Below are 18,694 nucleotides of genomic sequence, written 5' to 3'. Positions count from 1 at the left end.
AGCGTGACAATGTGGCGGTGCCTGACTGCTGAGGGCAGGTCATGGGAAACCTTACAGCTTCCACCTGCCTGTCTGACTGTGACACAGAGCCGACATGAAACAGAGTCTGGGAAAGCCCACGTGGACCTTATGGAAGAGGAGAGGGCGCGAGGGAAGAAACAGAGATCACAGAAGAATACACACACATTTTAGTGTTTCAGATGTTCAAGCACTTGGGAATGAGTGGGAGGTTTTCCTAGCAAGAGTATTTTATTGCATAGCTCTCACGGAGACTGACAGGTATCTAATCTTTTAATCAATCTACTTTCCTTTTTTACCTTTCTACTTCAGATGAAAGATGGAAGTTCTTAGTAGACAAGATAAAGTCAATAGAAAGTAGGTGCTTACATACACTGTACTGCTTAGATTATGTTAACAGGCGAAAATCTGACCACTAAACTCTCCAGACAGAACGCTGCGGCAAAACTGAAATTCAGACATTAAATTCAATGACTGTCGCAAATTAGGGCTCTGTTTCCAAGTACTTTGAGACAGTTTTAGAGGGAGTCAACGATAATCTAGGATTGATTTATAACCAATCCTTTAAATATTATAAATCACTTATATAATTTAAGATTTACTTTCACATAAAAACTGTCTTGAAAAATGCAGAGAGCCTGACCATGAGGAAGTCCACTGGATCTATTTGTATTTGGCGCCCTCTAGTGATAAATCACATGAATTTGACTTAACCAGATCTGAGGCCCAGACTGGCCTCACAGGCTCTGAAAATGGTGAGTTTTGGATAGGGAAAAAAGATAAACCAAAACCTGACATCACAGAGGCCCAGAGGGATCAAACATACTATTTCGGAAATGTAATCTTCTCTTGAGTGTGTCATGGAGGTTTGAGACTGAGAGGAGGAACGCCCTGTTGATTTTTAAAAACTAAGTCTTCATCTGAATCATCCAGGACTAATCCTTTTCGTTAACACAGCATGAAACTTTTCACCAAAAGGATTTTATTTAAAACAGGTAGCACCTGAAACACTTAATTTCTGTTGAGAAGTTCCTGTAACTGAACTAACACAAACCTGAGTTGATGGCTATATTTCTATTTCTTTGCTAAGGGGATTAATTAGCTCCGCATCAGCATATGTGGTGGTTTGAATTGAGAATGTCCCCCATGGGCTCAGATGTCTGAACACTTGGTCCTCATAGATGGCGCCGTTTGGGCATGTTTAGGAGGTGTGGTCTTGCCAGAGGAAGTATGTCACTGGGGACAGGCTTGAAATTTAAAAGCTGCACACACTCCCCAGTCTCTCTCTCTCTCCTCTCTCTCTCTCTCTCTCTCTGCTTCCTGTTCATGGTTCAAGATATGAGCCTTCTATAAGTTGCCTTGGTCTTGAGGTTTTAGCAGAGCAAGAGAAGTAACAAATACATACGGTATTGTATATTCATTGATACAGCTTGGCTTTATAGTCTTGTGTGTTCATAACTATCTAGTCAGCTCCTTTATTGAAATCACTGTCATCACATCTACCCTTAACATGACTTCGGTTTCACTGAGGAATAATCAATGCAAATGAACAAACTTCACGTAAGTGGGACCTCCTTGCTTCTAACTCTGAATGGCAGAGGTCAAGCTATCACTGTTAGCAGACGGCATAATTTTATACAAAGGAAATGCTACAGATAGCATCGAAACAAACAACAAATTATTCCAACTAATTAACAAAATCAACTCACAATGATGGTAATCCCAGACTGCTTTTATGTACTTATCATTGAAAAGCCAAAAAAAAAAAAAAAAAAAAAAGTTTACTGTGTGCCCACTCCAGTCCAAGTTCTAGATCTACTGGGAGAAATTCCAACAGGGTGGGTGGAACTTGGTGAACAAAACCAACCATTCTCAAAACCTGCATGTTTTCTGAACCCTGGCACTTTTCATAGGTTTTGTCCCTACTCGTTGGCCTGTTCTCTTCATAGTCAGTGAAAATCTGCCTCCCGTCTTTAGCATTCAACCCTTTCCCCTCTATTAAGATAGGTTTTGGCCTAAGGTAGAATTACCCAGAATAAAATGTAAACAACACCAATTAGTAAAACACTGTCAGATGGTTTTCCACTACAAAACTGTCTCGTTAGACACGATGCTAGCCTTTATGAAGATTATAGACATTAACAGAGTCCAAAGATGTAACTGTATAAGAACTATACTATGTAACTTCATTCACTTATCTTTTATTTGACATAACATTTCCCAGTCCATTTCCCTTCCTACTGAACTCTTGTTATTACCAACAAGCAGAAACCAACCACAGCACTGAAGTTACACAGGGAATTCCTGTAAGAGTAACAGAAATCCTGCACCAGACACAATTTTTTTTTTAAATGGTCATTCACTCATTTTCTCCACGGAAAACTATTAAACAGCTATCTAGAGAAACAATAAAGCACCAGACCAAATAAATTAATGAATAAATGACAAAAGGGCATGCATTAAAGTTAAAAAAAAAAACAAAAACAAAAACAAAACAACAACTCCCACAGGTTAAGTTGAGAGCTGAGACGGGGCCCTACTATCTAGAAAAGGCCAATTACAGTGCTGGTCAGGAGGCGTGCGCAAGACGGGTCAACCAACTGAGAAGAGTGAGGCGGGGATGACACAAAGGCTGGGGAAAGAGGGGAGGAAGGAGGGATGGGGAAGGCTGGCTGATGCATGCCCTGCGGTGTGGTCAGATGGGAGCAGGAGTAGTTCTGGTGTGCCCTACCGAACAATCCGTACATTTCAGAAACCTAGAAGAAAAGATACGTTTTCACTATGAGGGAGAGCCAAATGTATATTTCACCTGACTTAAGGGTTTCATAACGTATGGATGTTTTGATACATCACATGATGGATGTGTCCTATTGATGTGGGCAACTTTTTGAATTTATGTATCAGTTAAATACTGCGTCAAATTTTAAAAAGTAAAGACAATTTGAGGCAGGGTTATGCAGAATGAGATTGTGAGAGGTCACACTGTAAGAGATTGCAAAGGTATCGCTGGAAGGCTCGGAGGAGATACGGCATCATTTACATGTTAAACACAGCGTGGTTTACATTTATAAGCTGTTCAAACAGGTGGAAGAAAAGAAGATCCTGAGAGAGAGAGAGAGTGCAGCCATGAATTCATGAGGTGAACACTGGGACTAAAGAAAAGACCTCAGTGCCTGTTTGAATGCTGTCAGCACTAAGACGGAGAGGATCATGGTGGGAGGGTTTGTAGGAGCATAAGAGAAAGATGAATCCCTAGTCAAGTGCAGCAATATTTAAGGATACGGAGATTCCATGTGCTTTTTAAGCAATCAAGGATCTTTGATCCCTTCTCCTTCTTCTACCCCCAAATCCTTCTTGATCTCTGGACTAGGAAGGCTGCCAGAGAATTCACTTCTGAATAGGCAGCCACTTTCAAATGCTCCGAGGGCACCACATTAGAGTATACTCACTTCCTTCAAAACTTTTCATGGTGTTTCTAGAGTGGTCCAGTAGAAGAGAGGGCATGAAAAGATAATTTATTGGTTTAAAATCCCACCTCACGGCTGATTAGGACTGTGAAAGCCAGAGTAACTCCTCACTCAAGGTCACACAAAAATAATCAAAATGAGAATCTAGCATCCACAAAGGGCAACTCTTCATCAAGACATGTGCTGTTTAAATATTTCAAGAATGAAGACTTAACTGAAAGCAATAATGAAATTAAAAGCAGTGTAGTCATGGTGGGTGAGGCACGGTGACACAAGCCTGTAATTCCAGCATTCAATATACGTATGATGGGGAATTGTGACCCTGAGGCCAGCCTGGGCTTATAAAGTCAGCGTTGGTTACAGAGAAAGACACTATCTCAAATAAAATAAAATAACAGGGCTGGGGCTGGCGGGGGAGGGGGGCACTCAACAACAAAAGAAAACACAGTTTAATGATGAGATTTTCCAGGTTTGCCACCCTGACTGAGAACTGTGAGGTATGGGACACAGGTGCCCTCACATCATGTGTGCAGTGTGTTATTTAAAGGGTCTGTAGTATGAGGAAAAAAACAAGAGCTAATACAGGTGATCACCTATACAGCATAATACATGAGGCGGGTGCCAGAGCTCAATGCTTTATTATCAGCAGAACCGCCTCCACCACACGGAAAGCCATCAGGGTAAGAATGGCATTCAGCTCCTGGCAGGGATGTCCACCAGACAGTGTGAACAGTCACTGGTTTCTCCGCAAAGACCGAAATTATCAATAGTGACTGAGGAGGCATTTGGAGAGCTCTAAGGTGCTGGGATCACTTCTCAGAATGCTCTGAGCTGAAAAATGCAAATGCCCAGACAGCAACGGTATGAGACTTCCTAAGCGGGAGACTGACTCTCCTGGACATCTCCTGCTTCTGTGGGAGTTCATTCCACCTGGCTAAATGTGTATTCGTATAGTCCACTAGAGAGAGAGAGAGAGAGAGAGAGAGAGAGAGAGAGATCAGGAATGCATTATAGTTGCTGCAAGAGAAGGGAATACCGACCCCTATCCATTTATGTAAAAACACTGCAAGCATTACGAACAGTGATCAATGGCCGAACACGAGCAGTTATAGCTTTGGCTCTCATTTTCCCATCACATCTAGGGTAGCACGTATGTGAATTACAACACAGAAACTTCCATTTTGGGGGCACTGAGAAAATAAAGCAAGCAGATGGCCTCCAGGATTACAAGTTGCGATCATTCACAGAACTGTCTTCTAAAACTCACAGGGAAGCATCGTAAAATTAAGATTGTGTACGTGTGCCGACCGTATTTCACCTCACCATCCACTCATCAGCCGATGGGAACGCAGGCTGATTTTACCCCCTCGCCATTGCTGAGGACTGCACTCAACATAGATGAGCAAGTATCTCTGCAGCGAGACTCAGGCTCCTCTGGATATAATGTCCAGGAGTGGTATGGCTGGGTCAATGGACAGATCTACTTCTAGCTTTGTGAGGAACTCCATTTCTACAGCGCTTGTCAGTTTGCAGGTCCATCAATAGTGAGTCAGGGCTTCCTTTTTGTCTTATTTTTTTATTGTATTTTTGTAGTGTGTGTGTGTGTGTGTGTGTTGTGTTTGTGTACACGCGTGCATGTGTGCTCGCACGTGCATGTAGCTGGAGTTACAGGTGGTTGTGAGCCACCTGACATGGCTGCTGGGTCCTCTGGAAGAGCAGGAAGTGCTCTTAACCCCTGAGCCATCTTTACATTCCTGCCATTTGTTTTCTTAACTTTAGTCCTGACTGTCCTGACTATTAAAGGTGTGCAGGATACTTCTATGTGAACCTTATAACCTCACCTCAATTTCACATCTACAAACATCTCCCACCCGCTACTGGCTTTTCCTCCTAATGTTTAGTCATCACCATTTCGTTGTCTGGGTTCAGAGTTGCACCTCTCTGGCTGCAGACTCCTCTGCCTTGTCTTCTGTGTCCTGCTGCCTTCACCCATTCCTTTCATGTCATTTCCAACCTGTTCTAAGCCCTTCTCGCCATACTACCTACTTCTCTGGTTCTCGTTGTTTTTGGTCTTTCCGTTCAAGATGACCCATCCCGCACCCTAACTCCTTTCTGAAAATCACCGCTGCCGTTTTCCTAATAATCAGATGTGAGGGTTCCTCGGAGTTTTCGGTGGCTATAAGGGGCTTAGATTAGCAACTAGGGCAACCCAGAGCACAGCCGAGTCTATAGGTATGGTACCTGCCTCTGGTCCTATAACTAGATTTTCTCTTCCAATTAGTCTTTTACTTCCAGAAGAACCATTATCCTCCCACTTCCACACACACCCAACACAGCCAATTCCACAAGTGTGCCACATTCGCCCCTGCAGGGTCTGACCAATGAATATACCTTTTCACTCACTGGCACCTACATAATCCCTAGATGCTCAAGGTAAGCTTCAGTGGTACTAATTCTAGGATTAGTACTAATTCTGCTTTTCTGAGTAGCATGGATGCTCTCTGAACTTCTCTATGAGGAGATTAAGTTGTATTATTGATCACTAACACACAATGGCTTGCTCACAGAGCTAGCCATATTTTCCATGGCCGTGTCTGCATGTTCCTTAGTTACGTGTTTGCATGCACACGCAAAAGTCTCGTTTTCCACATAGGAGCCTTAAAGCAATCAGATGGTTCCCTAAGAACAAATCTAAAACCATCCCTCACTGAGAAACTAAAAACTCTGCATCAATATTAGCAGTCACAAAGTATAAAACCTAAGCCATCCCTATTAGTGATTTCTTCCCACAAAAATGGTATGCTGATGTAGAGAGTAGTGACAGATCATCCCAAATAATGAAGACATACAAAATGCAAACGTCATTCAAAAGTGATGTTGATAAAGACCAAAATCTAAGTCATATCTAGCATCAGAAAGTTTGAATTCACTTAAAGAAGATAAAAAGCCTTGGATGGCTGGTTTGTCCTGGGCCATCTTAACTCTTGTACCTCAGTGAAATGAATTAAGTAAACCAATGATTTTGCAAATCTCTTTCACCTCTAAGGATAACAATTTTTGGAATTAAAAAATAAAAAAAAAAGAGCAGACTTTGAACAAGAAGGGCCAAGTGTGATCTCCCTGCAAAGTGGCTGACAGTTAAGTGGAAAGTGGATCATTCACCTGAGTGGTGACTCATTTTCAACCTCTGTAACAACTGCACCACTAGGGAATTTCTCCTTGCTGGCCACGGCTAGTGTCAGACTCATGACTAAAAGCTCAGCACTGAGCTGGCAACAGATTCAAGGTCATCTCTTCCACTCCTGCTTCTAAGCTGGATTGTCATCTCTAATCTGCAAAGATTAAAGGGTCGAGTTTTAGTCCTTGTTTCTACTTGTACCGAGAAGAGATACCTGGCATCTTGCTTGATCTCAATACTTTACAGAATCAAAGAGCCTTGGAAGTCGTATAGGGTCATGGAGAAATCAAAGCCGGAGGAAAGGTGAGCTAGCTCTGGGACAACAGAGGAAAAGCTCCATGGGCTTGCTTTCCTTGTGGCTGCCTTCATACAAGTTCTCTCCAGCAACCAGAGTGAACTGGCCAGTTTAAATAAAAATATGCTATCACAGGGTGCTAGGTTACCGAAGGCAAACTGAAGTAAACAAACTCAGGGAGCATCACATATGCGGGTGAGTGAGGCCCCATAAATCACCATGACTGGGTATCAGGATTTCAAAGGCACCCTGTAAGCTTCCCCCAAGCCTGTTGACCCAAGCTCCAGTTGCAATGGGTTACCTATACAGCAGCATATAAAGTTGACCTTTTAAGTTTAAAAATAGTTGCAGTCCTATCCCTACTAAAGATAGTCTATGGTGCCTCCCCGCACAGGGAGTCCACTACGCACTTTACATAAGTTTTGCTTCTTCCTCTTCTTCTTCTTCTTCTTTTTCAAACAAGAGTCCTGAAAGGTGGGTTATATTAGTTCTGACTGACACAGAAAACGAGCTTAGAGAAATGGAAACAATTTAATTATCCAAGGTACATCTTTATCATGAAGTACAATTTTATCCAGTCATGGAAAACTCATCAGAATGTTGAAGAGATCAGAATGGAGAAAAGGGTTCTCTGTCACCTGCTCCTCTGCTCCACTGTGCTCCGCTAGCATCTAATAGCAGCTTAGGACCAATTCCCAGGACCCACCCATACTTATTTTCACAGAGCTTCTTCCACCCTTTAGCAGCAGCTTGCTCGCTGCTATGCCCTCGCCTCCTCAACTTCCATCCTTCACTCCCCAGCAACAGGCTCGTCAGGGGATGGCCCAGCAGCTGGGTTGAGCAATCTACCCGTGCTGCTACTGGGACATGACTCAAGGAGGTCACAGGTGAAGGAGGTGACACCAGTTTGGAGTGCCAAAGAGACTGAGCCTCATGAAATACACCACGGCCATAAATCTCACCCTCCAGTCAGCCCTGCCCCTCCTCCCGCATCCACAGCTGACTGTCCTCCCTCTGACGTTTGCACCCTTTGGCTGACCTGTCTGGGATTTCTTTTTTTTTCCTTCCAGGCTGTCCCAATCTCTCAGGACAACCACCTTTCACCATAGGAGCCCTGAAGCTGGAGAGAGGGCAGGGACAGCAACTGATCCAGCCAAAGAAAGTCTTGAGACCCCAGTTCAGCTCAGCTTCTCCCCACTGCTGCCTCCTCATTCACACTATAGCTAAGTTCTCTACCGTACTTTTCTTCAGTTTTCATCTGTTAGCCCATCCATGAATTCATATCCTTATTTCACTTTGTCCCTACTAGAAAAACAAAACAACAACAAAAATAGCTCTAAGCCAACTTATAATACTGGGCTAATTTTAAAATTCTAAGCCTGCTTATACCTTTCCTGGATTTATATTCTGTCTGCTGCCACAATCCCACCATTAGTAAGGCTTCACCCTACTCCATCTATAAAAACTCTTGACCAACTTGCAATTCAAGTGTTAGTTACATGGTGTATCCAATGCCCTCCTGTAAAGATCGGGCTCTTGTCAAAAAAGTGGCCTTCAAGATAACCTTCTGTCCTCACAGGCTGCCTCACACCACAGTCCTCCCGTGAGGTTGAGGCTGAGGTAGTTTCGTTCCCATCTGACATGACTTGGAAAAGAAGGCAGGCAGAACAAGATGTACTAGAACCTAGACATCTACAATCTTCTAGTAACCAGAGGATTCCCTTCTGGGAATTAGATCTTGCTGATATTGCTCTTGCTATTTTGGGGTCTAGGTACTCACTAAACAGACGAATAATTTAAATGGTTAATTAAGTGTTTTCGTATACTTTGACAACACAGCCTGAGAGCATGTTTCCGTCTATGAATTACGGCAGAAGGTGTTCTGATGGACAGTGCTTTGCTTCCAGGGCCACACTAGAAATTCCAGCTTGAGGGATGAGAAAACACACACACACAAAAGTGGTTCCCGTTAAGTGGCAAGGCTCAATGCTGGAGTTTTCTAGCTAGCTGTGGTGGAAGTTGGATGTACCAAAAAGATAGTATTAAAATGTGTGACAGGAAGACGAAAGGGCAGGAAGTCACTTCCCTACTGGATCTGATTCAGCACTGAGAGAGCAGTGTTGTAACTATGGGAGCTCATGGGCTTTTTTACTGTTCCTCTCTGTGCCCCTCAACCACTAACAACACATGGAAAAACTGAGCTCTGGCTCCAACGATATCTCCCAGGTAAACTAACCCTGTCCAAATTGGAAACTAATTTTGTTGTTAAATTTTGCCACAAAGCCTACTACGGTTATATGGTTCATTTACGGTTGCATGATGCACATCCATTGGCCTGAATGTATTCCAATATGGCGGCTGCATCTTTTTGCCTGGTTGCTGTGGACATACCCCAGTCCCAACTGTGCTTTCTATACTCCGGACCTGTCGCTGACAGGCTGAAGTGCTTCCTCTTAGGGCGCCTCCATACGCACAGCACGCTGTTGCCTGCAATAAGAGCTAGGGGACGCGGCTACGGGGATCACCGTGCAGCAGGCCAGAGATGCGGATGGGAACTAAAGTGCACGTGCTGGGTAACACTTCCCAAAATCCCGCCCAACCAGCAAGGTCCAAAACACGCATCATGTTTTCACAGGCTGGCAGGGGAAAACATTCAAGTGCATCCTTTTCGGGTGGAAAAACCCGATAATGAGAAAGCTACTGATAGAGCAGCCATAGAAGAAAACCAAAGGAAGCTGCTTGCAGGACCTCATGGTTTTGCCTGTGCGCGATTACAATTTTGTTAGGACTAACTTGGAATTTTAAGTTGTGTAATGTTATAGTCACTTATGTCATATGACTGGCTTTTCTGAGAAGCCAGTGTCTCCCCGAAGTACTGAGAAGAGCTCGGGGTTCTAATCATGAAAGAAAAATGTGTTCGTAAAGGCAAGAATTCCCGCACTCGAGTCTCCAATCTGAAGTGAGAAACGACATTTGCTGTAAACATGTCACATGCTAAGTAGCCCTTTATGTGAGCCTCCTACACAAGGGCGCACGGCCACTGAGTGTTGGATAAATGAACTCCAAGATGCCTCATCACCAAAATGAAAGGACAAACTACGCTAAGAGTTAGGAAAATCACACACAAAGGCCTCTGCAAAGTCAAGGAAGGACCTTATATCCAAATTAGGGGAGCCACAGGCTGAGGAGGGAGGTCTGGGAGGAAACGGGGTGACACAGGTTTCACAGAAGAGGCAGCATTTCAGATATGCCTAAGAGGCTGGTGAGAGGTTTCTAACCATTTTGTTTCAGAACAAGCTTACTGACAGAAAACATACAAAGACTGGACAGAATTCCCATATACCTCACCCTCACCTTCTCCTATTACAGACACTATACGTCAGTCACAATTACGGTGTCTGCAGATGTCTAACACAGTCATGACTAGGGTTTCCTTAGCTTTTAGGATGTCCCCCCTTTCCGCCCCAGGAACCCACCTAGGACACCATGGGGACATGGCTCCCCTTGTTTGGGAGTTTCCTAATTTTCCTTGTTTGTGATAACCTTAACCAGTTCTGAGCAGCTCTGACCTGGCATTTTTGTAGAATGTCACCAACTGTAGTTTGTCTGCTATCTTATTCCTGTAATTAGATTGAGGCTACGGTTCTTAGTATGAGGACCGCAGATGCAAAGAGCCGGGTTGTTGTTGGTTGGTTTTGTTTTTTGTTTTTTTTTTTTTTAATCAGATTATATCAAGGATATATGGTCAATACAGCTTGCATCTGCTAATGTCAACCTTGACAGCCTGGCTAAGGCAGTGCTGGTCGGGACGCTCACTGCAGAGTTAAGCCCCCACCTGCCGGATTCAGGCTGCACTACGGGGAAGAGAACCGCTGTGCTGTGCCCGTATTTCCCGGATGGGGAATTAAGCCCTCTCTCTTCTTATGGGTGGAGCACCCACACAGGTGCCTTGGCGTGCTCCTGCCCAGGACTCTGTCTCTGCTCTGTGTCATTTGTTCAGCTAGGGTTCTGTCGTAGTTGTTTTTCCATTACGGGCTGAGCATGTATTTGTTTTATAATCTGGGTCATAACCTAATATCACATTTTCTTGCTCAAGCTGTTCTGCCTCGGGCCCCTGCGTGTTCTCTCGGTGTACTCTTGCATCAGGCTGGTATGTCTTCATCAGGGGAGCTCTGTGTGTGACCAGAGCTGTCCTGGTCTGGTCCTCTGTCCTCACTTGCTGGCCCGGCGAGGCACTTCAGGCTCTTCTGGTGCACTCCTTTGCCCACTTCTCTAGAAGTAGCTCTTTCTCTAAGGAATTCCAATTCACTATTCCAATGCGATACGGCAAATCAAAACATCAGAGATAGGTGTGCTCATGACATTGGGGCATGGGTGCTTGTCACTCCTCCAGGCTGACGAGGCAAGGGCGTATATGTGGTATGCTAGATGGCTATGATATTATAAGGTGGAATGGGCTATGCTCTCAGCATGCTTTTTTGAACATTAAATAGTAACAAGAAGTGGTGTGGCTGGGTTATTTTCGGTGCCATTCAGAAGATGAGATGCACTTAGTTATAAGGAAAACTGGATAGACTATTCTTTGCTACTGCTTTATGCATTTTTGCCAGAAAAAAACGCTAAGGGTTTTAGACATTCAAAAAACAACAAACAGCAACAACAAAACCGCATGTCAGTTTGTTAGGATATGTTTGTAAAATTTGAGAGAGAGACAAAAGGTGAACTCCCTGAGAACAGATGGAAAAAAACGAAATGCTGGCTTTGTAAAGGCCATGGCGGTGGGGGAGGGGAGAAGAGAAAGGGAAACATTACAATTCTTCCCCTGGGTTAGTATCAGCATCGCCAGGCCTCTGGTAGACACACATGAGAAGGAATCATCATGGCAGCGGACCCCTACCTAAGCCACCACTCCTAAAATAAAAGACCAACGATGCTCTTTTGTGGAGGGAAATAAGTGACATGAGGTCTTCAGTACCGACGGTGTTCCTGACTCGGCCTACACAACATGAAGCCATCACGGCCACTACTTCGGACGAGGAAGTGGAAGCACAGAGGGTAAAGAGGTCCACTTTATACTAGCAAAAGGCAGAGGGTGAATCTAGCCCAGACAAACCCAGGGGCCACTGTGCCTTATGAGTGGGTAGCCACAGGTGAACTCTCCCGCAGAAGCGGGACACGCTCAGCTTAAAGCCAGCCTCTCCGTGAAATCACGGCAGAACAGCAGCACTGCTTCTGATGCTGCTGGATGGCAACACTCAGCGTCCATCAGACGTGAGCAAAACGTGTGGCCCTCCCACGCAAGTCTTCTGATTTCGTCACACATCTACTGTAACGCAGAGGAGAGGAATACAGCACTTAAGATGGAACATTCTGCTATTCAGCTTTTGAAATTACTTTGAATGAAAACTTAAGCATAGGAGAGCAGACACCAAAGCACACAGAAATCACAAAGTTTGAGAAACGCTAACTTGCACTACACTAAGCAGGACAGAAATGGCGCTGTAATATGTTACTGTGAGGAATATGACACTGGGCTCTCCGAAGCTCACTTTCTAGATACAGAATTATACATATGTAATTACATGTACATATGTAAATACATATAATTTATAGAGCACTCAGTGTGTGCTTTGCACTGTGCTGGACTTCGTGTACACTGTAGCTTATGCTCCCTCTCCTTCTCCCTCTCCCTTCCCTACCTACAGTCCCCTTCTCTGCTTATACCCCTCCCCCCTGTGTCTCCCATGTTACATGCTAGGCTTGACCTCTCTATGTTGTGGTGGATGACCTTGAACTATTGATCCCGATACCCACTTCCTGGATGCTAGGATGACAGGCATGTACCCTGTGGCCCTGCTCAGGCAGTGCAGGGGCTTGAACCCGAGGCTTCATGATTATTAGGCGGGCACTCTGCCAAGTGACCTACATCCCATGTCCGGCATCGCAGTCTTGTTTTCCTTCTTGCTACCGTGTTTATAAATGGAGACGCTGAGCTTTGGGGAGGCAAGGCTTGCTGCCCAAATTATTAGGTAGGAAACAGCAGAGCTGGAATCTGAAACCAAGTTCCCCTGACGACAAACATCTATGTTCTTTCCACTCTGCAGAGCTGCTGTAAGCACTAATAATGTGTTCTCTAGGCCAGGGAGTAAATGTCACTCATCTTCCTTACATAGAAAGTTCAGCAAAACATTTCTAAAAGCCAAGAATACCAAACAATAACAAAAGAAAATGCTTGGTATTTTCCACAGTACAAGATCATCAACCCATTATTACGCTAGCTGCTACGTCCAATTTAACTAATGCCCTAGTGGACACCATGGACTTGTCTGATCTTTAGGAAAATATCTATGTGTACCCCCCCAACTGTTACAGTTAAGAAACTGCTTTCCTATTACTGATCCCCACATGTCACAGAAGCCTTGGGTGCTTCAAAGCATTGCCTACCAGCCTTGTTATTTGGGAAAAGAAGTTGCCCAGTCCATCTTTAACCTTGGTAAATTCACTATTTTATCTCAGCTAAGACTTTTCTTTCGATTTTTTTAAAAGGGTGGGATACTTAATAATACTCTGCCATAGCAGCTACCATTTCTCTGTAAATCAAATTGATCAATAATGACCCAAAGCATCTGTGTAGTAACTGACTAATGCACTGAAACTTAAAAGTGAGAGGTCTTTTTGTTGTTGCTGTTAAGCTCACAAACAAGAAAAGCTAGCACAAGAACTGAACTGATGACAATGTAGGGTTGTTGTTTTTTTGTTTTGTTTGTTTTGTTTTTTTCCTTTTGGTCCTTAGTGTCTTGCTAAGTTAAAACCTTACCAGCCAGCAAAGCAGAAATCGTCACCACAATGTTTCCAGACCCGAGAGCTGACCCCGTGGGTAAAGATGCTCACAGCCAGACCTGACCACCTGAGTCTGATTCCCAGGACACACATGATGGGAGGAGAAAAAAAATGCTGCTGCTTGTCCTCTCGCCGCCAAACAAGTGTGCACACATATGCATACAGAGAGACACACACACTTGTGTGTGCAAACTTAAAAGCACTTTAAACAAGTGTTTCTTTATCCTATTCCTACTTAAAAGCACAGGGAGCTTTTTTTTTCTAATTGTCATGATATAAACAAGGGTTCCAAATCTTATATGCTCACTGTGAGGATCTAGATGCAAACTATAAAAGAAGCGTTACCAAATCCACCTTTGTGGAGAATAAGACACCAAACTCAAAATATCAAGAGACAAGTTTCCAGTTTCTATAGCTAGAGAAGGGCTTTTCTATTAAAATGTATATATTTATTTAGGCATAAACACGAACTCTTAACAATCCTCTTTTCTACGTTTTAACATTTGAAGGTTTTTAAACTGTCACTATTTTGACTCCATAAATTAAAATGCCTTTTTCCAACTAAGTTAGCTTCCTTCTTAATGGAATTTCAGTCCTTCTGAGTTATCTTATACTTGTGTGGGACTGGAATATCTTAAGCCTCAGCCACAGCTGCGAACATCCCATCTTCCTTCCTGCAAGCCTCCTGGCCGGAAGAAAACCGTTATCAGCAGCCACAGAAAGTGCGGGCCTGTGCTATGCAGTGGCAAACACACGGCAGCAGGGGGAGCCAATGGGAAAATCTCTGAGAAAAACCTGCTCCAAAAGAGCAGCTTAGTTTGTATGCAAATCAGAGAAACAAGACAGCAATGGACCAAAGAGACAAACAAAGATTCACAAAGAAGTCATAACCGTGCGTGCAGAGCCAGGGCGAGTGCCTTGGAAATGAACCACAGAAAAACCTTAAGCCTCTTCAAAGGATACTCGAATCGAAACTTCAAGAGGGACCTGCAGCTTGAAGCCCAAGGCTTTCCAGCAGGGCTGAACTGCCAAATGGCCCCCAAAATTTGAGAGCAGAGACAAGTAACACGTCTGGGTTCATAGGCTTTATGGTGATTTCAAAGCGATTTCATCTTTCTCCTACAAACACCACTGCACTTTCATGGTAGACCTAGCAAAATGTGCATTATTAGGTCAGAAGGGCTGTTACACGGCTTGAAGGGATGTCTCCGAGAGCCTTGAAGGCTCTCCTGCAGACACCCTCCCGTCCTTAATTTACCTCTTTACATGTATGTGTTTGTGCATTATCAAAGTATTCTGCATTTTAAAGTACTTTATTTCGAAAACATTTTAGCTTTGCAGAATCTGTATTTTAAGGAAAGCAGCGTGCCCCCAAAGGCATGCAACATTATATATGTCCTGAGTACTGGCAAGGCCTATATTCCCAGTTACCAAAGAACAGAAAAGCACCAGAAATTGTCCTGTCTAGAATTCTAAACATGAATTTAAGAAAAGCCTGCACTTCTTCTCAGAACTTCCAAATGTTCTAGTTATCTGTTTATCATCTATAGATAAAAGTTATTACAAAAAAAATTATGACATGTAAAATTTCTACAAAAATTACTCTTGGGCAGTAAACTAACAAAAGAAAATATTTGAGGCAAACAAGAATGCAAAAAAAAATTTGACTTCAAACTCTTACATTACCCTTTCAAAAGAGTTATTATGCCCAGATTATGCTATAGAAACTGAAGCTAAAAAGTTATATATATAGGCAGAGTGCAGGGAACCTTATGAAAGAAGGGGGAGATAGAAAGACCTGGAGGGACAGGAGCTCCACAAGGAGACCAACAGAACCAAAATATCTGGGCAGAGGGGTCTTTTCTGAGATTGATACTCCAACCAAGGACCATGCATGGAGATAACCTAGAACCCCTACACAGATGTAGCCCATGGCAGCTCAGTGTCCAAGTGGGTTCCCTAGTAAGGGGAACAGGGGCTGTCTCTGACCCAGGGACTGGCTCTCTGATCACCCTGAGGAGGGGGATAGCCTTACCAGGCCACAGAGGAAGACTATGAAAGACAATCCTGATGAGACATGATAGGCTAAGGTCAGAGGGAAGGGAGGAGGACCTCCCCTATTAGTGGACTGGGGGAGGGGCATGGGAGGAGAAGAGGGAGGGAGGGTGGGATTGGGAGGGGCCTCGGGAGGGGCTACAGCTGGGAGACAAGGTGAATAAACTGTAACCTGAACTTCCAGGCCTGTCCACCTCCAAAGCCCCGAGGCCTTACTAAAATTGCCCTCAATTGCAGCAATGAGGTTCCGGGAGAAATCTGTATAAATCTTAGGCAGGTTAATGTGCGTTATGTGGGTAAATGCTGTAGATTTAATCACTCAAGTTAAACGGCATCTGGAGTCTCTTACCCCTCTCGTACGAGCATCCCACACGTGTTACACACACACAGCCCTGGCCTCGGTCAAGAAATCCACCATATTCCTGCCCCAGTACCATCAACCACAAGGGCACATGTGACAGCAGTACAAAAACATGTGTTGTCTCAGACATCGCCTTAAAACTACTAATTATTTCAAGTTTCCTGTATTGAGTTCTTTTAAATATGTGGATTATCTGTTAGCAGGCTTAAAGACCTGGGTTCCCACCTTCTAGCTCTCAAACCACTTCCATTAAAAAAAAAAAATCATGTTTATTACCATTTTTAAAATCTTGACTTGTTATTAGCACATTACTGTGCTTTTTAATATTAGGGGGAAAAAAAGTATTGTAAAACTTCCACAGAGGAGAAAACTGTCCTGATATCTGAGGGCAAAAGAGAATGAGCCAAAGAGGGCGACTGAATAAAGGGCAATAAATTTATCAACCCGAAAGCAACTTCTCAGGGTGATTTCACTCAGACTGGTGATGCCTCACGGAAGCTGCTCACATCGCCAGTCCCAACTGAAGGCAGGCTGTCACCCAGCCCTCAGTTGACCATAGGTTCCGACCCACTTTAGTGCTGGGGGGAAGTGTCTTACTCCTGCCCTTGTTTAAGCAGAAGGGTGAGCTTACAACTATCACCAGGGGCTTTTTTTTTTCTTTTCTTTTTCTTTTTCTTTCTAGGCTAACTCTGTCATCTCTGAAGGGCCATGCAAGTGGAACAAGGGTTTAGAAATGAATCAATCTACAAAGAAACAAATTGCTTCCACACTAAAAATTCAAACGTTAGCTATTTTACGTTAGCTGTAAAAATGTGCCATGTTAATAGCACATTTTACACTTACATATGCCGCCACAAGGCGTGAGCACAGGTGAGTGCATTCTGAAAAGTATCCTCTCAGTTTATGTGTATCTCACGTCAGCCCAATTAACCCACCTCCCATATGGTCCTGTAGCAGTTAACACACAAAGTCCCCAAACCGTCTGCGACGAAGATTTTCAAAAGACAAAGCCCTGTACAATCTGATAGTATGGAGCAATTACCGTGATGTAAAGTTTTCAGCTGAAGATACAGGTATGAGCCACTTGACAGTTGAAAAATCACGATATTGTTCGATCTCACATCGATTATTAAACTCACATGCAGGTTTCAACATTAAAAGTATGGATTTTAGGGCAAGCAGCTGCTCAGACGCAGAAAAAGTATGGTCAAGCAATGTTGAGAAGGCAGGCAAAAGGCGTGCATCTGGCAAGGGGCTTTCGGGTTCTGATTTGTCTTTTGCTGCACACACACAAGAGAACTGAGGACTCAAGCCCATTGAGAATGGCCCACCCAGTGTTTACAACACTGGACATATTCGGCACATGTCTTCTGCCTTAAAAAAATGATTCTTATTTCATAAAAGTAACAGTTTGTTAGTGAAACAGGAACAAGGGCACTTGCTGCTGCTGCAGGGAGCAGCAGGCCCTGGAAGAAAGCAGTCACCGGTCATTCAGATGAAGAGCCAAGCCAGATTTAGACATGAGGCCCAGGTGACAAAAATTAAAGGAAGAAGGGATGCCGATCTGCCCATCAGTCTGCTACAGTCCGGTAGATGGGTAGGGGTAGCTGGGATGATACTTCTGGGGGATTCCCTCTAGTTTAAGGCCAACTTTTCACTCCAACAACACTAGCTCTACAGAGAGAGTTACAGATTCAGCTATCCAGGCAATTTTATAAAATCTGCATGAGAAATAGAGCAGGTGGGAAAGAAACTGCACTGAGCGAACAGAACGAAAAAGAAAGCATCCGGTCACCGAAAGGCAGAGACAAAGGGTACAATGCCATAACCCCCCTGACCTTGCCCATAGGTATCCAAAACTACAGAAACAGCTTAAAGAGACAACTATTTCTAATCGTCACATGTCCTTCTTGACTCTTTCAGCCGCTTGCATCAAATACGTAGGGCCAGCCACTCGTTAAAAAAAAAAAAAACCCACATAATCTCAATTGTCTCTTCGCATAGCCAAAGGCGTAAAGCACCTGGTTTTGTAGTTGTTTTTAAATGCAACCCTGAAAGTATTCCACCTTACCTCCTTAGGATGCCTTTAAGGCTTTCGCCTGACACCGAAGGTTACTTCTCAGCGCCCTCCTCCCCATTACTCCACTAACTGCGAAGACCAGCAGCACCTTGGCCCATATGGCACAAATGCCCAGCTGAAGCCTAGCGGTAGCTAAACGACCTCGGAAACCTGGACCTGGTCTCCCAAGACTGAAGGAGACAAAGGCAGCATGAGGACCCTTCCAACTTCGTTCCTATCTCTGTGAACGAACACAGGGAACAATACTTAAAGGCAAGGTACCCCTAGAACCAGAGACATGGGAATGGAGGTTTCAAGTTCAGTGAACTCTTCTGAGTTGGAGCAAGGTAGGTGGTGGCGTCTCGGAGTCCTGCAACTCTCATTTCCAACCAGGACTCCTAATCAATCCCTCTGATAACAT

The 18,694-nt window shown here is 44.0% G+C and overlaps 1 protein-coding gene across 7 annotated transcripts in view; it reads right to left on the bottom strand.

The window, feature by feature from the left end:
- Window positions 1–18,694, bottom strand: part of Pde4d (phosphodiesterase 4D) — an 820,129-nt gene that overhangs the window by 31,277 nt on the left and 770,158 nt on the right. The gene's annotated exons all lie outside the window — the stretch shown is intronic.

Source organism: Meriones unguiculatus, chromosome 6 (assembly GCF_030254825.1).
Source record: "Meriones unguiculatus strain TT.TT164.6M chromosome 6, Bangor_MerUng_6.1, whole genome shotgun sequence".
Lineage (NCBI taxonomy): Eukaryota > Metazoa > Chordata > Mammalia > Rodentia > Muridae > Meriones > Meriones unguiculatus.
The sequence above is the reverse complement of the archived record's forward strand: the minus strand, read 5'-3'. Positions and strand labels throughout refer to the sequence as shown.